The sequence below is a fragment of the Euprymna scolopes genome, chromosome 23 (genome assembly GCF_053919585.1).
Source record: "Euprymna scolopes isolate OS-2025 chromosome 23, ASM5391958v1, whole genome shotgun sequence".
Lineage (NCBI taxonomy): Eukaryota > Metazoa > Mollusca > Cephalopoda > Sepiida > Sepiolidae > Euprymna > Euprymna scolopes.
This window is the reverse complement of record NC_136504.1, coordinates 32,231,834-32,255,480: the sequence shown is the minus strand read 5'-3', so window position 1 is coordinate 32,255,480 and position 23,647 is coordinate 32,231,834. Positions and strand designations below refer to the sequence as shown.

The following is a 23,647-nucleotide window of genomic DNA, read 5'->3' as shown; positions in this document are numbered from 1 at the left end:
GAAACGTTGATTATTAAAATAATTTCATTCGGTTTTTCGGTCAATAAATAATATATTCAAATTTAAAACAAAACAGTAGTTGTTTTTTTTTATGAAACCTTGGTCCTTGCTCCTTTAATTTAAAAGAAATTTAGGGCGTGGGTTATATTTTTCGTAGAGTTATAAGCTTGGAAAAACGGGGTGGAATTATTCACTATTTTTCACGAAATTTCTGATACACCTACCAATCTACTCATGTTAGAACGGCTTTCGGAATAGACACCTTTAACCTTGCCAGCATACCCGAGAAGCTATAAAAGTTGACGTGTCGAATGTGAACGATGAGTTGGACCTAATGTAAAAATGTACCGAATTTAAAAAGGAACGAAATTAAAATTTCCGTTCCATTTTTACAACAACTGTAAAGCAGAGCATTCTATGCAAATTTTACATAACTTACTGTATTAATGCTATTTTTTAAGCAAAAAAAAAATATTTAGGTTTGGCTATAAATTCCTAAACCCATTTCACCCTAAATAGTTTAGGTGACTGAAATAGGAATCTAATTGAATCTTTAATTCCCTGATAGTATGTGAGAACTTTATTTTTCTTCGAGTTATATGGAATTCATTAATACGGACTTTATGGGCATTTTCCGGAATGTTCCTGTAAAAAAAATTGTTTATTGTTACAAATTACGATGCTTTATTTATATAAAGAAACATAAAATAAATAGTTGCATTTTTTATTTACTACTGAAAACCATAACTTTAGTAAAGGTATTTTTTATTTAAACAAAATAACACATTTTCACTAAGAGTTAAGTAAAAATAATTAATCCATTATATTCTGCGATCATTATTTGATAAATACTGAAATTTTCATTAAAATTCGTAAATTTCCTGACGTTTGGTGAATTTTTAAGTAAAGGGAAGGGCCAAAATGTTTATACACTTTGAGCGTCGGCATTCATTGTCTGTCCCTACCATTTTTCGATGAATATTTGATAGCAAAGCGACCACGTGTGGTTTATTTAAATCAAATTTCAATCACATGTTTACATTATCAATAATAAGGTGATTAAACCCATTGAAAATTTACCGATATTGTAAACGCATTAGGTTTATATTAAGCCTGTGACACCAAAATATCCTTTTCTGAGATTTAAAAAAAAAACCGCGAGATCAGGAGAAAGAAATGTCCAGAAAATCGCTAGATTTTTAACTTTTATCATCTGGCATTTTCAAAAATCGCTAATTCAGTCCCCCCAAAAAACTCCATATTTTAACTTCCTACAATAAAAAAGTATAAAATATAGTATATTCAATGTATAAAATGTTCCGTGTTTTCTCACTATATGCTTATGGAATTATATTGAAGCGGTTAGCTCTCCAGAAGGCTTACATATTTTATGAAACTAGTTTTACCTTTTTTTTTCAAAGAGGGTATTTTGTTTTGCAAGAAACAAATCATAACTCAAACATTTTATAATAAAAGTGAAATTGAAATATACTACAAATTAAACATCCCAATAATGGGGCAACATATTTTGAAATTAGAAAAATTAAAAAAAAAAAAAACTTTGTTTTAGCATGTTAAAAGTATTTAGGTTGTGTAGATAATAAAATTCTACTGTATTGGTATAAGTTTTTTTTTTGCTGCTGTTTCTTGCTTTTTACAATTTTCGACTAAATACTTAAAAATTAAGCGGGATTGCTTAGATCGTATTTTAAACTAAACTTCGGAGGTTGGAATGCCCTCCCCACTTAAAATGTAATTGGAAAAATCGATTTTATAGCGAGATTTAAGAATGGTTAGCCGAAAAAAGGTGAAAAACAAAACAAATAATCAATAAATAATTGTTACCAAAGGCAATAAATAAATGCTAATTTCTTTTACTGACATGAATGCGTTTATTGTATGTTTTAAAGTAGTTTCAAGCGTTTTACTTTATTTTTTTAATCTAAAATTGCGGGTGTGTGGGTGCGAAATATCTCCAGATTTTCTTGAATTCCCCGCTAGATTGCAAACGAAATCTCCAGATCTAGCAGGAAAACTTGGGCAAGCTGGTCACGTGACAGGAAGCGGTAATAAATAATTGTCCCTAAATAAAAAAATGGCCTATCGGTACAAAGAAAACCACCTATTTATCATAGAAAAATTAAGTATAATGTTATAATTAAAAAGAAATATATAAAAACACACATGGATATAGTAAACATATTATACCACAACATGGAAGCCATCCGTCCAGTGGTTTTTTAGACAATTAATTGCGAACGAACCAATAGTTACATTTATATATATATATATATATATATATATATATATATATATATATATATATATACATATCCAAATTGCTTATAGGGAACATTATTCTCAACTTTCATTTTGGTAAAAATGCACATTCGTAAATAATTGAATTCATTTAAAATATTTAGCAATGACAAAAACAAATAACATTTACGTAAATCGTTATATATCCGAACAGTAAGCGAGTTTGACGAGTGGTAAGCGGTTAGGCTTCTTACATATGGGTCCAGATTTCGAATTCTGCGAGAGTCAGCAACCCTGATGAGTAATAGACGATGAAGCACGTGTCAATGGATAATTATATGTTAAAAACAATATATATATATATGTATATATATATATACATATATATATATATATATATGTTTCCCATTAACGTATATATATATATATATATATATATATATATATATATATATATATATATATATATATATATATATCCTAGCCGGGCTGCCCGGCGTTCCACGGTAGGTTAGGGGGAGGGGTGCTGACAAAAAAAATGGTGATAGGCTGGCAGCCTCGAACCCGTACCGTGAAGGAGGAAAAGAACGTAAAAAAATGTGACATATCTTTGCTGTTGCGTCCATCACCGAACCTGAAGTGAGAGCTATTTAAATTAAAGCTAGTCATTCGAAAAGAGGGGATGATTTTCGAAAATATCGGAAATAAAGTGACACATCACTGTAGAAAAGTGGCCAATTGATTGTGAAAGAAATAATATTTTTCGCCAATTCTTCGATATTTGTCGTCCGAAGGGGCGGCTTTAAAATGATCCTAATCCCTTGGAAATCCGTTGCCTCTGACGAAGGTTTTTCGGTAGATATACAAACAAACATAATACATACATTTAAACAGCCAAGCGAGATTTATATTAGAGAAATAAAAAAAAATGTAAATACAAATGTCAAGTATTATGTTCTATTGTGCTTTAAATAGGAAACATTCTTTTGGAACGCGCTCCTTTTATATTAAAGCACCTACTGTTCATTCTATATGTCGGAGCTTACTGTTTGTCCGGTGATCATGGTTTGGATTGGAGTTATAACTGGAAAATGCTTTTAACAGAAAAACATCTTTTTAACGAGCCTATGCATACAAAAACTTACTATTAATTTTGTATCTCTGGTCTTTCGGTTGTTATGCAGTTGTTATGTTAGGCTGTGTAAAGAGATTATTTTGTCAAATCGCCTGCTCCATCTTTCATCGGATTATCTCGATTATCCGTATTATTGAAGACATTCTTGTAGAAAACTTATCTAAGAAGAGAATCAGCCACAGGAATTGGCTTTCGTTAAAAATTTCAGAAAAATCGACCCACCCGTATACGAGTTTATAGACAATGAACTCTCCACACATAAACACACGCACACATAGACACCCCCAACACAAACCCACACACAGATTCTTTTTATATAATTAAGGGTTTCTATAGACATTGGTCGTTTTTTTCTATACATACAAATGCATGTTTAGCTTCTACAGATTCTACATTTATGAAGGTTAATGCAAAAGAAAAGAAATATATAAAATCCGCATACTATCAATGTAAGCTCGTTTGAGCAGATGGGCATTTTAATCCTTGATTACGGCTCCATGTGAGTTTGATATATTTTTTTAATTAAATTTTCAGTGAGAAAAGAGAAAGTATGTTTTGCTAAAATAAAGACCTATTATAAGACGAGAGTGCTCATCCGCTGTTTTTCTCACTTTTCGTTTGCCTATCTTTTTTCTACTTTATGGATATAAAAGTGAAACCGAGATATGTATTAGATGAAGGCATTTTTTAAAACTTTTTGTCCCAATTCCGAATATTACATTTTTTGAAAGCTGGATATTTACAATATGAAAAAGGAAGAAATTTATATTAGTCTAAATCTACTTAAGGGAGGAGGAAAATAACTAATACTATGTGCTTTGAGAAACAAAATTAAGCATAACCTGTGCATAGATCGATGTATCAACATTTATTTCCATTAGGTTTTTCGAACACTATGACTAAAACTCTATAGTTATTAGGTAAATTTTTTTTTAAATAATTCAAAGCTTTATAAAATAATATTTTTCTTGGAAGTATAGATATGGATATTCGATTTGTAAAAATACGCGTTTCTACAAATACAGTAAATACACACGTTAGTGGTGTTGCTGCTTTCATATTTCTAAATATTTTATAAATATCTTCCATTAGTAAAATGTTATTTTAATACCTTTCATATTGCAATCCACCTTCTTCTTATTTGTGATTTTAAAGCAAATGGCTTTTTTTCCAGTTTGAATGCTCTTTTTTTATAACTAAACTTCCAAAAAGCATTTCAGATGTTAGATATATTAAAATACTCCATAAAACACCAGGATTAGTATTTGTGTAAATATCTTTGTCTATTTTGTCTACAGTTCCAAAGCGTTTTGTCTTATTTTAATTGAAACGTAAAAGTAAAGAGCGTGTGATCTTTTTAGTGTATTCAACACGTTTTTGATAATAATATTTTATCTTAAAAGTATTTAGAAAGTCCGTTGTGCTTAATTGTCACATATAACTTATTGAATTCCTATGTTTAAGTTTTAAAAAATTCTTCTTATTGTTAATGTGCAAATTGAATATATGTTCCGAAACGGTTATTACGGGATAAAATTATTTCTTCACAGTTAATTTCAATGTATCTATCGACCTTGATTTATAATTGAATATGTTTACTCGTGTGATAATACACATTAAGCCAAATATCATACACGATTTCATGAAATTGAAAAAAAATATTTCATTAAAGCCACCTTGTATCTTCCTCGTCGTTATATAAAAACGCATATATTTACGAGAAAATTTGCAATAGGTTCCTATTTTAAGGCAATATATTTACATATACATGCATATATATATATATATATATATATATATATATATATATATATATACATATATACGTGTATATAAATGTGTCGTAAGATGAATGCATGTATATGTATATATATTTTATATTATTGGTAGTATTATTTCAACAAAACCAAAATGTGTCAACATAATAGTGTTCAATGTTAAGACAGAGCAATAAAATATGTTGGACCTGATGACTAATGGCTACTCACGTGGATATTCTTGGCCTGATGAGGTGATTTTCCCTGGCAGGTTGGTCACTGAAACATGTTTGCATATGTGTAGCCATTACTTATCAGATCCAACATATTCATATATATATATATATATATATATATATTAATATGTGGAATTTTAACATATAAAATATGTAAGCTTATACAAGAATAACATATATTTACATATTCATCAGTTTCTCGTTTTTGCTCGATGATTCCCAAATACAAAGAAAATATTAAAATTAGTATTTGAGAATATGTGGTACATCTCTTATGTGAAAATATTTTTGTTCTTTTCCATGAAGGAACTATGCTAAAATTAAAAATTAGTGCACTCATAAATAGCAAAAACAACGTTTTGTATTTATTTGATGTAAATATCTTAAATCTATTTAAGGTTAGACATTTGTACGCTTAATCTATAAGCCTAGTTTTTGCCCAAAAAGAAAACACAAAATATGCTTTTTATTTAAAATATATGTTATTACACTAATAGACACGTGCCGGTTGTATTTGTTCCATTTTCCATCACGATTGTGAATTTTGCACATAATAACCACCAACTATAAATCTGAGATCTTATTACAGATTTATGATAAATATTCAATATATATATATGATGATTGCAACGTCTTGTCAGATGAGTGCCACTCTCTCAGACATTTAAAATCCATGAGCCCAAATACCTGAGGGAGTATCTATACAAAGATGATGTTACAGAGTCTTATCTTTGTACGACAGCTAAGTCTCTCTCCCTCTCTCTCTCTCTCCCTCTCTCTCTCTCTCTCGGTTCAAAATGTTGAGATTCAGCAACAAGCAAGAGCAAGATAGCCAGCAACAAATTAAACTGCAGACCAGCTTAATGCGGTTACTTGTCTCCCGCTTTATGGTTTTTAAAATCAAGAGTTGCTTCTCCTAGAAAGGTTGCCTTCACCACGGCTTACGGGAGCCCTCTCCACCCCAATACACATATACACACACAAATATACAGGGTGCTAGTTGGCCGTTGACAGAGAAAAAGAGTTCATTCGCCCTTTGGAAGGTATTGTGTTTAATCCTCCAGGAAGACTAGCCGCCCTCCTCAGCAAACAAGTCTGGTGGGGGAACCAGTTTAGTCGCCGGTGACCCGACCATGCTACTGTACCATGCTACTGGTACCATGTAACCCAGTACTACCTATATATATATATATATATATATATATATATATATATATATATATATATATATATATATATATATATATATATATAATTAATGGTGGTGCTTAAAGGAGAATATCTCTATTTTTAACTTTTCAGTGACATGTGCAGTAATATAAACATGAATAAATAAACCTGGTTCTAAGTGTATTTTACTAAGATCGATGTGGGCGTAATTTTAAAATATTCTTAAATAAGGAATAATTAGAATAGTTAAAATATATTAGTTTAAATATTCTAAGACTAATTAATATCTTGATAATATTGTGATCAAGTAATGACATAGAAATATATTTAGCATGGAGAAGTTCATAGATTTTTATTTATTTGATACTCCGCAATGTATATCCGATACACGCTATAATATTATACAATAATTCATATTTCGAACGAATAGATCGCTATAATATTATATAATAATTCATATTTCGAACGAATAGATCGTTTTAATTCTTCAAGACATCGAAGGCGGTGGCTGAATACGTTTGATTTCAAATATCCCTACAAGATATAATCGCGGGTTTTTGGTCCGATGATATTATCATTAATTTTAATTTTTAATCATTAATATTAAAACGCAAAGCGAACAAATGATTCGGGAACTTCACCTTAAAAAACATGCATAAATACAAATATAACTGATTTTTATATAATTAAAATTAAATGTGCAGAAGGAATAACTGATTAGATTGTTTTATTGTTTTGCTGTACGGCGTATCGATATTTTTCGGTTTCTTTAATGCCGAATACTGTAGTTTTGAAGAAAATATATCATATTTCGAGTTTCGGTAAATATTTAAGTATGTTTTTAGCATTTTTACGGCATATCAGCCCGTTTTGGATTTAATCAATCTGGCAAACCATTAAATGGCTCAAGTTCTTTAAATACGTTTTAATGAGGTTTAGTTCGGTTCATTTTGTAGAAGTTGTTCTTGTCTTGCTTTGCACGAGATGATTGAGTTTTGCGAAGGAAAGTAAAAACAAAAAGTGAAAACACGAAACAAAATATTTATACACTAATTCATGCTAACCAGATCAACATAAGCCATCATCCATATTTTGTTTATTAGGTCGTGTCTGTGTGTGTTTTTTACATGTATTTTGGTGAGCGGAATAATGAATGTTGTGGTTTAAATGTACTTATAAGGTCTTTTAAACGTTCACACAATTAAACAAGTTTAGTACACTGATTGTTAAGAATAAATATGATTCTTTACCTGTTAATCCAGAGTAAATATCAGTGTTAATTAATCATCATTTCAGTATTTTTCTATAGGCATCTTGTTGTGTTTTAATGTTCTTTTTCTGTCTTTCGTTTTATATTTTTTTCGATTGCTACGTTCCATTTTTAATTTTAAAAGTTGTAAAGTATTTTGTTTTTTTTTGCCCCAAACAGTTTTACTTAGACGTAAGTTGGTATTATCTGCGAACATATCTCCAGTGATACTGTGTAGGGAGTTAAAAAGCCAAACGCTTGTTCACATTACATTTAAACTTCTGAATATCACCACACCAAAAGAAAGAAGCATAGCAGGAAGAATTCCATAGTCCTACAGTTTTAGGTAGGAAACTGTTAGAGTAAAAATGTTCCGGCATCTAGGGATGCCTACAGTGAAGGGTGGAATTTTGCTGCTTTTTAGATTAGTATATGGTATTTACGTAGACAGGGTACAAGTGCTACGTGTTGATTAGAATACTTGTAAAACAGGTAAATGGATACAATAATTCGGCGATAGGGCAGAGATTGGTTATCAGGTTGAATAATTATTTTGGACCCTTTCTCAGACTGAGGGACAAAGGGTAGATGCACCAGCGAATTAGTTTCAGCAATAGTCCGCGCAGTGGCGGATGATGACTTTGCACAGATAAAAGGTATGTGTGAATAATATCCTTCGACGACAGAGTGAGAGAACGAGAGATAGAGAGAGAGAGAGAGAGAGTACCTTTTACAATAACCTTAGTTTTCTTTTACAAAAAAAAAGTTTCCGAACCTTTTTAATGACTATTGATATCTTGGTTTCTTAACTATTTTTATTTACGAATAATATTACAGTTAACTCTCTTCATATAGACAATTTTTTTAAATCGCATAAAAAGGTCATAATTTACATCGACTGTAACTTTGTGAATATAAACCGAAAATTCAAATGTTTTTTTTTCGCAGAACTAAAAAGTTATGGCTCTCTCTTTCAACTGACGTTTTTACACTTATGTTTACTCGTTTGTATTTTAATAACTATCTTTCGTCCCTATCTTTTTATATTATTGGCATTACTCCTTGTCTCAAGCGATTTTCAGAACATCCATATGAATGTTTTGACTAATTTCTGTTTCTGAGATCAAACTACTATCGATCATGTGACTATTTGGTATTCCTCCCATGATAGTGAATAATTCCATAAGAGCAAAATGTAGTATCTGTTTTGAGATTGATCTTTAATATTCACTGTCTCTGATCAATGGATTGCGAAACCTTATAGCCTGTGGTAATATATTTTTATTTTGATCTATATTGACTCTTTTAAAATACCAACATTGTCTCTAAGTCTGTGACAATTGTATTTGAATGTTTAAGATCAAAACTATCATATAATTTATGTTTGAAAATTAACAAAAGTTAGTTTAAAATTTCGGTGATAGTTAAGATTGTTTTCTCTATTTAACTTCCGGTTTCTTCTCCATTTTAAACGTATTCATTTTAACGAAATATTTTTATTTACACAAGATCGACTTAATTACAGAGATGCGAATATTGCTTAACGCTAATCATGTATGTTTATTTATTTCATATGTACTATCCCTATTGTCTTAGAATTTAATCGTCTCAGGCATTGCTTACTCAAATTTCATAGCGGGAATGTGATTATCTTCTTCATCCTTACGCTTCAGAGGGGAAAAGTGTTTATAGTCTGTCGCATAAGGCATATTTATCCCTCAGAGATTGTTGATATCAAGATTTTTGAAGCCGGAATAGTGGACCCTTTTTTTCATTGTTGGGTTTGATTCTACACTACAAACCAATTTTATTTTGTTAAACTAAGTAGTGCGTATGTTACTGCGTTTGTAAAACATTTAGCACGACATCTCGTTTTTCCAACAATGTCTCAAAGACACTGCTTTACTTACTTTTTTTTTTCTCTAACGAAAAACAGAAATTTTCAAGAACTTCCTTAGCATTGTAACTACTACCGCTATGTTGTGACCTCCCGCACTTTTTCATGGTTGTTTTCAAGTCAAATAGTACAACTAACTGTCGAGCCGTCCTATTCAAGAATCATCTTTTGCCCAATTTATTAATTGTTGTGAAAATTGCCATAATCCGATTTGCTCAGATAACTGATAATCCATACCACCGAGTGGCTTTTGACATTTGTAAGTTGCTATGCCATGTTCTTTGACAAATTTAAGCATGCATTTCTTGTCGATACAATAAACAGAAATGTTAAAACAACATTTCAACACCCAGTGTTCTCGCAAGCATTTTTCCGTACAGCTCATCAAAAATATGGAAAATTAAGTGTTTAGCAATGCTGCACCAAGTGATACACGATACTGAGACTATGGTGGTGGATAAATTGATGCGTGATAAAATAAAGGGCAATAATTATTAAACTTGACTAAAAGTATCCGTCAAGTACATAAAGAAAGTTATGAAAATCTTTCAGACAAGGAAGGAGACACATTATTTTAAGAACTAACATAGACAAAAGATGACGATCGCAAATACAGGTAATCAATATTGGTCATAATCTTGAAAATGTATTGGTTATAGTTAGGAAAAAAAGAATCAGGAGAAAGAGAGTTCCACAAGCTTACAGTTCTTAGAAAGAAACGACGGAAATAAAAAGAGATAACACAAACAACATTTAATGGAGGCAACTGGACCAATGAATGCAATGAACGGGAACAAAAGATGCACAGATAAGACCAGATAATCCTGAAGAATACATACCAGAATGGTATTTATAAAGACTACAACAAACAATACCTTTGAGGATAGAAAGAAAGAGGCCTTGCAGAGAAGAAGAAACGACAGGCCAATAAAATTTCAGGGACAGATATTAATTATTATGAGAATGAAAAAATTATGCAACAGATAGATTTATCAAAATGTTTTATTCAAAATATAATGATATATATAATCTGTATATATTTTCGCATTTTTGGACGAAGAAAAAACTATATATCTCCTTGCACTGTTTTTCTGCAGATGATAGCATTGCAGACCACATACCATGATTTTGTTTTAAATATAAAAACGAAAATAGGAATATGCTGCATTAAGCTTAAGCTTTACAGACAAACAAAACTGCTATTTTAGAGGTATGTATGAAAAACTATGGGGGGTGTTCGACAACAACTCTATTCGAAATTTACGAGTGACAAAATAAGGGAAATGTACAGTTCAAATTTAAGCATGACCGAAGGAAATGCTATTGGAAACCGTAGTCTGACTAGTTTTTAATTGTATTTTTTTTATATCAGAAAAAAACGATATTATGTTCACAGTTTAGCGTGATATGCCTCGAAATACTATTTTAAACCTAAAATATCAGAACAGCGTTCAATGTAGCAGACGGATGAGTATTCTATTTAAAGTATAAGAATGTCCGGAACTTGCTATTAGAAACTTTATCCTAAGAAAATCGATGGTAAGATAACGTATCTTATAGATGTGTTTTGAAGCACATAAAATAAATTTGGGCGCATTTAGGTCGCGGATTTACCGATACTCACATGAGAGTCGTTCCAAAAGTAAAGCGTCCTAATTTTTAATAGAAGAAGTTAAAGTGCTACGCAGACGTGAGTGGTACTATTAAAAGGGGCGACCGTTTATGATCCAGGATAGGTCTGTATATAGTCAGCACAATTCTTAATGCACTTTTGCTGGGAATTCAATGACGCATCTATGCTTCTGACGCACGTCACAGATCGGGTTCGTATTTTATGGTCTCACATGGTCAATACTTGCAACAGAAAGATTAGAACGTTCAGGTTATGAATGCATAAGTTCAGACATCATAGCAATGCAATTCTCTCTGATTTATTTTGGCGGAACAAAAACTAGGAGACATTTACTTCGAACGCTTCTCGTACTCTTAAAACTTCAATATGGCGCATAGATATTTTGTACCGAATTAAACACAGTTCCTCATGAAGATAAGCAAACTAATATGCAGAGAATAGAGCAATGGAAATAAACACAATATATTACGTTGGCAAGAATGTTCTTACGGAATTTATAATTTTGATTTGAAATGATCTATTTTTACGAAAGTTTTCCTCGTGATACTTTTAATTTATATTTAATTGTAAAGAGCCTTTTATTTTCTATCTAGTTGTTCGAATTACAATCGTTTGCAAACAAGTATATGTGATTTTAATAATATTTCTTACAAGATCGATAAAAAGCAAATTTGCATAATGTTTTTATTTCAATTAAAGCAAAGCTGAAAAGCTTCTGAAACAGCTCGCGATATCAACGAAGCGTTTGGCCCAGGAACCACTACTGAACGCACGGAACAATTGCCGTATAAGAAATTCTGTTGCGGCGAAGCGAGTCTTGAAGATGATGAGCGCAGTGGTCGGCCATCGGATGATGATAACGACTAATTAAGGGTGTTAGTTGAAACCAATCCATGCATAAGTGTTCGAGAACTTATTTTAGAATTAGACGTAAGGTATTCGACGATTTACAACCACTTGATCGACATTGCAAATAAAAAATTGATAAATGGATGCCTCAAGAATTAAACGAAAACCAAAAGAAACTCCATTATGAAGTGTCATCTTCTTTTCTTTTACGCAAGAATGACTTGCTTCTCCACTGGGTTTTGACATGCTGACATTTTTCTGGTCTGCGACTGGTCTCATCCATTATTTTTTTTTTTTAAATGAAGGCGAAAAGATTACAACGGAGAAGTACTACAAAAATGCATAAGTAACTTTGACAACAACACCCAGCATTAGTCAGTATAAAATGGGAATTTTTTTCCATGACAATGCCGACCGCACGTTGTTAAAATTGTCCGTCAGAAGTTGAACGAATTTGGCTACGTAACTGATTTACACCTCAAAACCACTTACCTTCCTACTGCTACCTTTTCAAACATCTCGGCAACTTTCTGTCCGCAAAACGCTTCAAAAATCTAATTGATATCAAAGACGCGTTCCGCGACTTTATCGCTACTAGAAAGCATGATTTTTACGTTAATGACATAAATACAATTGTTTGTAGTTGGTAAAGTCTGTTGATTTTGATAGTGCTTACTTTTATCTATAAATTGTTATTGGAGCCAAGATATATTTATCTGAATTTAAAAGTAAAAGACAGCAAAACCTTTCTTGTCAACCTGATAAATCACATGAGGGCAATCCATTAAACTATGATCTAATACAATAAATATTACTAGCTGTACCCTGGCACGTTTGCTGTGGCTCGAATTGGATTAATTGAAGAATCTCCATCACCGCGGTTTTAGCACCCAGAAATCTACCAAAGAAATAGGTTGTTATATACGAACGTGAGACGGACGTTTCCAACACCAAAAAAAAGAAGAAGAAAAAGGAAGAAGAATGGGGGAAATGGCTTAAAAGAAGTAAACGAAGAAATAGAGAGAAAGGCATCGAACAATGATTTATGAAAAAGAAACGAAAGAAAGAAGATTGGAAAGATAGCAAACAAAGAGCAAAGAAACGGAAGAAAAAGGAAAGATTCGTTTATTGTAAGAAAAAATCCGGCTGTCTTACAAAGAAAGAAATGATGATAAACTTGCTGAAGGAAGAGGAAAAATGGAAAGAGAGAAGAAATAAAAAAAAGAAAATGGAAAGATCGTGGAAACAGGAACAGAAGCAGAGGAATGAAAAAAAATAAGTAAATAAAAATAAAAAGAAACGATGGTAAACTTGTCGAAAAAGAGAAGCAACGAAAAGAGAGAAGAAATGGATTTGTAAAATGGAAAGATCGGCAAAACGAAAAATAAAAGAAACATAAAAAACAAATAAAATACAATAAAAAAAATCATTGAAACGATGTTATAAATGGAGCAGAATGCGAAATAAAACAGAATTGAAGTAAAATATTATTTTAGTTTTAAGGAAAGAAAATGTAAACTTTTTTGTTTTGTTTTATTTTTATTTTAATTTTGAACCAAAGTAAAAGTAAGCATTGTGCGTTTCACCTCAATTGCAGTCTAGTTTTTATAGAAACCTAACAAGGTGTTCGTCCGTAATTGTCTCCTGTGAACGGTCTCGGCCGGTGTAAATGGGCGGCGGTGTAAGTATGAATTTATTAGAGAGAGAAGAATTTACTAGTTCCATTGATAGCAACCGGTTTTGGCAATGACCTCTCAGCAGATTAAATATAGGAAGCTCCGATAAGCGAGTTAGTGGATAGTTAATATGCCTATATCAGATAGCGCGGTGTAGTTTGTGTACAGTACATCTGCATAAAATCTTTAGATTTTCAATCCTATTAAGGTCAAAATCGGCGGGGAAAAATGAGTTCATTTTATTTATATAGATATAACTCTGCTTACGTATCATCTCATAGAGTAAACAACGGGATGTTGGAAACTTTAAGGGTCCGCAAAACTCAATCTCTGAACTTAATATAAATATAATATACTGGATATTTTTTGAGCGATGAATATATATATATATATATATATATATATATATATATATATATATATATATATATATATTGCAGTGATGTGTAAGTATTTCGTGCATAATCAACATTGCATGTGATTATTATTTTATAATTTCAAAAGAATATTCCGATTTACACGTATTTACGTAGAGAACAATTAAAACATATTTTTATGGAGATATAATAATCATGTTTATACACAAACACTAAAAGCAAGTTAATATTTTACTAACCAAAATTACGTAAACAAAAAAGGAACACCGAAAAGCTGCGCTTAGGTGGCATAAAGAACATGTTAACATATATTTATAGTTTAAGGGATCGTTACAATTCAATTTTTCTCTCCAAAGGGTATCCCATTTGCCCTCCTGGCACCCCCTAATGCATTAGAACGATTAAGTGTCCCATTTCCAATGAAAGTGGTAATGCCTAGAATGAATGTCCCACGTTAATATCGATATTATTTTAAGGTGAAGAAAACTGATTAAACAAATAATTAATTCAAGTGTTCATGACGCTCTATAATGTTTACGCCTAAATATGAAATAGTGTCTGAATGAAAAAAAAAGCATACAGGTCTGTAAATTAAAAATGAATGGAATAGCACCAGAAAAAAATACATCTCAATGTGTAAAGTAAAAAAGAAGTAAGAAAAACATTTAATATATAAGGTAAAATTAAGACAATATCTCAATCAGGATAGCGATATGAGAGAAAATATAAACGATACAAATAAAACGTCTACAAATATGAAATGAAAACGAATAATAAAGAAAAGACATTACAATCGAAGTTAACGTAGTTGCAATAGTTTTTGTTACCATGATAACAGAGAAAAAATTGCCATCAGTGGCAATATGATGACGCTGTCCAAGCGTAACACATGTATAAAGGAAAGAATGTAAAACTATATAGCTTAACATTAATCGTTAAATATAGGCGGCATCCTTCGCGAAGCTAAAACGTGTTATTATTAGGGCTATTACAACAGCATGTTATTTTCCTTGTTTTGATTGCCAAGTATATACCCATTGATATCTTATATGTTTTATTTTCGTATAGAGTTATGTGGTTCTCCGTTGAATAATTGTGTCTAACTCTGTCGGATACATACTCGAGAGTTCATCATCATATCTTATCGCAATAGAAATTAACCCATCGCATGGCGGTGCTGTTTGCCTCCTTAAGCTCTTGGTTTGAGCAATAAGTGCCCAAACGGCAGTTTTCCCTAATGTGCTGTTGTTATAGCCCTAGTTTCTTATGTTACAAAACAAAAAAGCATAAAATAGAAATATATTAATGACATTTTCTTTTATTATGAATGGTGAAAATGCATGTAGATATTGAATATGATATTTCAGGTTATAAGAAAGGCATATATTTAACCATTAGATTAGATTCTTGAAATGAACGCTCGGTCACATAAGACATGAGAGAACGGTGGCGTAATTGTAAATCTAAAATACTGTGAGTTTTCAAATCTCTGGTAAGTACCGGATCTGATTTTACATTGAAAAGCTTTTAGTTTTTAGAAAAAAATAATTTACTATTTATATGTGTATAAATATTGTCTCCATTTTCGGTTGTCATATTTGTCAAACAAGCAAAACAGCACTAGAATATATTTCTGGAGAAACTTCATCATTATGATCACTAAAATAAGAACAATACAAACGTTTACATATGTAAAAAAGAGTGCAACAGCACGGTATAACGTTCGAGATGACGATTACGTGGGTTACATCAGGGCTGTAAAATAGGAAAATAAATGTTGTTGTTACAGAGACAAGGCGAGCTGAGTTCCTGTTTTATTTTTGTCCACTTTGAGACTGAGGTAAACATCGTGTATTGGTTGCCGGGCAACTTTACACAAATAGAATTAAATAGATTGTAAAGTTTCATATGCCGTCAAAAGGACAAATAGATCCGGCAAACTAAGCTTAAATCTTTAAATAAAACTAGAATCAACCAATGAAAATTAATCCTATTTCAGTTCATTGATATATAATTTTCTCTGTAAACATTCAATATAAAGTTAGTTAATAACATTAAAATAAAATTTTAAAAAACTAGTAAAGGTGTACGAGAATTTTCATATAAATGAAAATTATCGTACATGGTTTTAATTAGTACAAGTTTAGCTAACAATCCTACCCGAAAATTGTTAGTAAATTTGAAAAATTGAATGAAGAATAAACAACATTCCATATCATATTTTTTTAGATAATTTTAATCATAAAAACGAATAGATCTTTGTGTTATAACCTCACAATTATAGCCTGATACTTTGATCACGATCTTATGTGCGATCATAAATATGATTCACATTCATTGTCTAAACTCCCTCGTTTTTTTATTTGTGAGGTTGTCTGAAAGATGCTTACCAAAACAATTTCAATACCAGGCAAAATCGTGCTCGGATCACACTATGTAATCCGTGGGCCGTTCTTAAAGTACAGCTCCTCATAGTTTGTAACTCAAAGCGTTAAAGAGCTACAAAGATGGCGTGGTACCATTTAAACGAGATACCTATTGTGGTCAGAATGTATTTTGCACAGAGTCGCCACAATTGTTAATGCATTTTTAACCGATGGCTGGGGAGGTGTGCCCATGTGGTCTTAGTCATTTTTTTACGTAGGCATCACCATGTATCAAGACCCAGGGGCCACTCAAGGATAGGGGTTAAAGTGTGTACAGTAGTCAATTTGACAATATAGTAATCGTCAGTGATGGAAATTCGGTAAATTTGTCAGATTAAGTGGAACCGCTCATAAAGAACTTGTTTACGTTGACTTGAAGACAACCATATTGTAGTCAGATGGAAAGCAGGAAAACTGAAGACAGTAAGTCGATTTGTTCGTGGATTCTATGTTTAGGTTTAGGCACAGGTAAAGAGTGGGGGAATTTATTGATAGTGTTTTCAGCTAGAGTGTTTATGGTTAAAGTCTGGTGACGGGGGACCAGAGATTGAAGCTCAGTCGCGCACCTGCCATGAAAATAACGATAAAGCAAAGACAAGGTCGGTACATCTCTTCCGTGAGAAAGAGGTTTCAGGGAAAAGAGATGAGGGCATCTCCTACGAGGATGCGAAGTCTATTTTGAACTCTATCAAGACGGAATAATTCCTTTCTAGCAGCTCTTGCCCAGATGTGGCAACAGTACTCAATCATTGGACGTACCTGACTCTTATATAAATAGAGAATTGCATCAGCAGTGAGATATCTATTGGATCGATAGAAGAATCCCATCATTTTTCTAGTGGATTGGCAACGGAGTTGATGTATGTGTTCCATTTCATATCAGAAGTAAAAGTCAAGCCCAGCAGCTTGTCAAGACGAGACTTTCCCAAGGCGAGAGCTATTCATTTAACTGCCACCAGAGCGTTAGTGATGTAAAGAGAAAAACTTTGTTTTAAATGCATTAAAAGTAACTAGTCACTTCTTTCCCTATTGAATCACGTGTTCAAGATCAAAGTAGACAGAATAAAAGAGAACTTCGTCGTTTACGGCCTTAGATGTGCTACCATAGATGGTAATGTCATCAGCATAAATGTCTACGAATACTGTAAGGATGTGATTTGGAAGATCATTAATGTTGATCAGAAAGGGATTTGGGACCGGGATGGATCCCTGAGGGGCTTCAGCATTAATATTTTGAGCTTCTGAGTTCTGCCTACCAACTACTACATTTATGAACCTATTTGAGAGAAATGAATTTATAATTGCGAAGACATTTCCAGCTATGCCATAGCTAGAGATCTTGTTAAGTAAACATTTATGCCATACCGTATCAAAGGTCTTTGATACGTCAAGATCAATTGTCCTAGAAACGTTACCTCCATCGAGAGATTCGCTAATCCTATGAGCTATAACTAGATACATAGATACGTCATACGAATGTTTTTTTTTCAAAACAAAGCCTCTTATTTATTTTACTCAAAATGTTTAAGATCTACAAAAACACGAGTTTTATCGTTAAAAGGATCTACTTTTTTGTGTTCCACCATTAATTTTTGTACATAGTCACCCCCATCTGCAATGCAATTTTACCAGGAATTTAATGACGCATATTAGCTTCTGATGCAAGTCACAGACAATGATTGTTATTTAGAGTCTACACCCGCCCATCCATGCAACAGAGAAATTAGATTTCAAGCCAAAAATGTTGAAGACTATTCATCATAACAATGCACTTTGCAGTTCGCTATGATTTATTCGGACGGAATAAAAATTAGGAGAAATTACTTATAAACGTTCCTCGCGTATTAGAGTTTGACAAATGTTCCGCATGACCTGCGACCACCTAGTGCGTGAATTGTAGAAAAAAATTAAAAAGTTCTATCATCAATTAGATAAGTAGCAATTTCATTAGATAGGTTGGGATAGTGTGCACTGTACATCCTGAATATTGAACTGGATGAAAATAAATAGCAAGACAAGTTAAACTTTATATATTTATATATAATTGCACGATTTGAGTAGCAATAACCTATTTTGCATTGCCTAGAATCCACTCAAACTACTCGCAAGTTTACTGTGTTCGTCCAGTGTTTCCGGTGACTTAATGTCTACTGATGCGTGCAATTGATTCAGAAACTTATTTACTTCTAGAGAACTTGATTTGATTCTTTTTTAAAAAAGGAAAAGTGTCAGTGATTTATTTATCCGCTTAATTAGATCGGTTCTGTTTAGGATAGATCTTTCGCATAAAAATACTTAATCCCCTGGGTTCGAAATAATCAAATCTATTGCATTTACTTGTGAATGAATACCGCCACAAATTTATTAACTCACGAATTCCCTTTATTCGGGTGCTAAATAGGAAACCATGTCTATTGAATCGCATTCAACAAATTGTTTACCGAGAGTAATGTGTTTCCGTATTGAAAGCGGCACGGAAAAGAAAAAGTCTAGCATCATAAAACTTTATTGGACGCAGTTTGAACATTGCATTAAAATGGCGTCACACGATCTTTTTTTTCTACGTAAGCCTACAGAAGATGGGTTTTTTCTTTTACCCTTAATTAGACGGAGAGGATAGCTAAAGCGGTTATCAATAAGGAATAAGACAATGTAAATATAGCGTCCAACAGAACAATTGCAACATGTCTGTAATGTGCTATTAAAGTATTTCGTTGTTTTAATCATGTTTTATTAGATGTTTATTCTATCACTGTGAAATCGATCGCCTTATTATTCACGTCCCACATATAAAATAACTGATGCTCATAAATATCTAATCAACTAATTAATACATTTTTGCGTTAGGACGAATAGTTGTAATCAGAATCGAGACCCGTTTCCCGATTTCAATTCTGATAAGGCGCCATAACACTACTGTTAATCTGGGAATAATCGGGATTTCTGGATATCAAGAACGGCATAACAATGGGGGAAAAACTGTCTGCTTATTTTCCGATATCAAAAACGATTCTTTCCGTTGACTTTTTATTTGATTTTGTTTCAAACAATATCTTCAACTGCTTGCGCTAATGATAAAATAATAATATTTATTGATTTTAAACTACCAAACAAACCTATAATCTATAGATCAGTCGCCAGAGGTGTATGTTTACGTCGAAGAAAATATCTACACATTTAACATGAGTTTTACTGTAATCAGGTAAACTAACAACTCTATAGTTACATATTAAGAGATCTGTAACAAATTCGAATCGGTAATCGCATCGGAAGTGGGAAACCATATTAAAATCGTTCCATCTATAATTTATAGGTTTCTTATATGTGGAACAGCTTTATGATTTTTATAAGATTTAATAGTTCAAGTGATGTGTATTCATTTAATATATTATAAAGCTGAGCAAACCAGTTATTTTGGGAAAGTACACTTTTCGATACTGTACGAGCCTTTTTATAGTCTCACACAAAAACACACATTCACATTTCAAGCTATGTCATATACATACGCGCACACAAACATACGCGCCCACGTCACACATGTACACATATTCACGTTCGCGTACATCCACTCACATTAACGTGTATAGACACACATGCTAACGCGCACACGAACGCACACATGGACGACGTCACTTCCGCTTTCTAAGGAAAAATCCACATGCGCAAATGACCACCGGAAACGTGTATAAAACAAAGAGACAAGCTGTTTCTAACCCTCTTTAGAACCAACTTTCGACCAGAGAGGTTGGGCTAACCACCCGCCTCCCTTTCAGGGGGGAGCGTACGCTGCGCGCGTCAACACCCCTGCGACTATGTATGGGGCACGAGCTAACAGACCGTATGTACATATTTACACTCTTTCTCTCTCTATCTACTACTGGTCGCTGAGAACACCTTCGCGTGGCTGACTACTAACTTATGTCAACTCTCATATCCTCTTCTTTGTCTACACGCTGGACTATCATTCTCAATTCCACTATAAAACTCATTTCTCTTCCCACGAGCGAACAAACGATAGTGAGATGAACACACATTTCCTATCCTTATACAACACCAACCCCGCAACGAACATTGGTTACACTCGCGCGGACAGGAACACATGTTATAACTAAAACGTTCATTCTTTCAACAGCAAATAAACGTTTATCTTATCCATCAATTGAGTCTTTGTTTCCTTCAATGTCATTCGTTTCATTATTTTCTTGTGGCGAGCTAGGGTATTATATAACCTGGTCCGCTACTATACGAAGGGGAGACAATTTTAATATATCCGTCATCTTTTGATTATATGGTGTACGTGTGATTCATGAATATTTCTCATTGATTCACATTTTCCTACACAGAATTGAGAAATATGACATTTGTTAGTGTATACTGGTCCTGCACTTTCTCTCAGTCACCGGTATTTCCTATGACTTAATGTTTGCTAGTGAAAATAATAGATTTAAGAACCATATTTATTGAAGGATATTAAATTTGATTTTTGTTACTTTCATTAGATATGTTCTGTTAAGTAAACGTTATTCGCATAAAAATACTTGATCGCCTATGTTAGAATAATGAAATCTTTCGAAACTTCCTGTTGACGAATACCGGCTGAAATTTATGAATTAACAAATACCGTTCTGAAACGTATTAAATAGTAAATGATAGTCATTGAATCGTATTCAGCAAATTGTTTATCAATAATGTTTTTCCGCATTGAGACAAAGACGCAAAAGTGTGTTCAGATTTATAAAAGACGAGCGAGGTATTCGGCGTTTCCCGAGTGTGGAGAGGTGGTGTAGAGGAGAATCAAAAGAACAGTAAGTATCCCGGTTGGAGAGAGTTTTTTTTTTTTAAATGGTAGTAGCGGGGGTTCCCGGTGTGAGGAGTTGGAGAAAATAATCGGAGGAAGACCGGGTGGAGAAAGGTATTAAAAAAGTGATATTAGACAGAAAGGCTCGAACCCGTAACGTTAAGGAGGAAAAGAATGTGAATTACATCTAACGTCTAAGTTGATACGTCCATCGCGAAACCGGGGATCGCGAGCGGGCGAATAAAAGGTATCCAATCTATACGAAGACGATGACTTGCGAAAACGTCGACAAAACCCGACTCCTTCTTGAAAAACGGCCCAGCTGATACTGAAGGAATAAATGTTATTGACCAATTTTTCGGTATGTGTCGTCCGAGAGACGGATCTTTTAAACAATGCCGATTTGGTAACACTCCGACGCTTTGTAGGAAGTTTTGTCGAGACATACAAACACACATACACGCATTTATATATAAGACTATCCTTGGTTCCCGGCGTTTCCCAAGTGTTTGGAGTTGTGTCTTGAACAAAAAAAAAAGTGATAGAAGGAACCCATATTGCAGACCCATATTGCGAACCCATATTGCGAAAAATAAAAAAGAACGAGAACAAATGTGACGTCTTTTCCCTTGCGTTCATTGTCAAACCTGAAATGGTAAAGGTATAAATTAGACTAGTCAATCGAAAAGAGGAGATGACTTTCGAAAATTTCGGCGAAAGAAATGACCACTCCCTGTGGAAAAGTGTAGATGTGACCAGCTGAGGGTGAAGGAATAAACGTTTTTAGCCAATTTTTCGATATTTGTCGTCTGAGAGATCGGGCTTCAAAACGTTACCAATCTCTTGGACATCCGTGTCCACTATCGAAAGTTTTAGGCGGAATAAAAACAAACATACATGCATCCATTTAAACAGACAGATGATATTTATATAATAGGTTATTGAACGCATTTTGAACATTACATTAAAATGGTGTCGCACCATCGACAGGAGGAAAGTGTTTTTTTTTTCTGTTTCCTTTAATTGCGCAGGATAAATACCTAGAGCGACTTTCACCATTTCATTGTAAAACACACATGGTAAATAAACTGTAATGCAGAACGTTTAGAAATAGCTGTTATGTGCTATTAAAATATTTCTTTATTTCATGTCTTAATTAAATAAGCATTCTACAAGGTAAAATTGACTTTTTTCGTACCTCCGAATAAACAATCGAACGATAAATTTGTTGCTCTAAAAGAGATGACATGATTCCATTTCCGTTTGATAGAAAATCAGTTTCCTTTTTTTTTGTAGCAGATAATCTGCTAGTTGGCTCTTTGTGTACAAATCTCAACAGATATTGTAGCCTTCTATCATGTCTGAAAGTGACACAATGTTCAACGGGCGGAGATGCGCTGCTGTAAAACTCATGCTCTCCTCCGATCCAAGTTAAAAACAGGACCATTGCCAGCATCCTTAAACTCCATCGACATTTGATGTGGTTTCAAATAAGGGGCACGCCATGCCACCTCACGTCTTCGACGTTGGCTTGAAAGTCAACCCCAAATTTTATGTGATGAAGAGAGTGGTGATCCACTGGTGCATTCAGGTTACTACTGGCAGACTTCGCGGGTATGAGAAGGACTTTGTGTCGGCCCACATGTCCAAGAAGACCCCGGCTTGGTGAAGAAGGTGTGCTACAACCTTCTACTTTTCTTTCACTGGGTGTATCCCCCCCGACTTTAACCTGCTGGACTACTTCTCTAAGTCATACATTCAGAACATCACCAAGATGACCTCCCATAACACCAAGGCCAGTTGGATCACCGTCAGCGATCAAGTGTTCGCACTTTTGAATTTCGCATGCTCTCAGTTCTGGACAGGTATCGAGCCGGTGATTGAGGTCGAAGGCAGGTACATTGAATAGATGTTAGCTTTACTACATAATCAAGTTACCTAAATTGATTTTTCTATAAGAAAATTTTAAACTATATCTGTAGTGTTGTTTTCTTTAGGCGACACTTTTATCCTTCGACCTGATAACGCTTATCAATCTCCACGCAGCTGGATAAGGCATGGTTTCTATGCTATTTTTATGTTGAACTGATCTTTCACGTTTATGAAAATTTAAGTAAAGTCTATTTAATTAATCTATATATTTATAAAGGTGCCTGAGAGGACAACTGTCAACTCAATGGAGTTT

General features: G+C 33.2%; 1 protein-coding gene across 1 annotated transcript in view; it reads left to right on the top strand.

Moving 5' to 3' along the window:
- The window catches only part of LOC145245819 (G-protein coupled receptor dmsr-1-like), a 526,090-nt gene that overhangs the window by 68,397 nt on the left and 434,046 nt on the right, over positions 1-23,647 (top strand). The gene's annotated exons all lie outside the window — the stretch shown is intronic.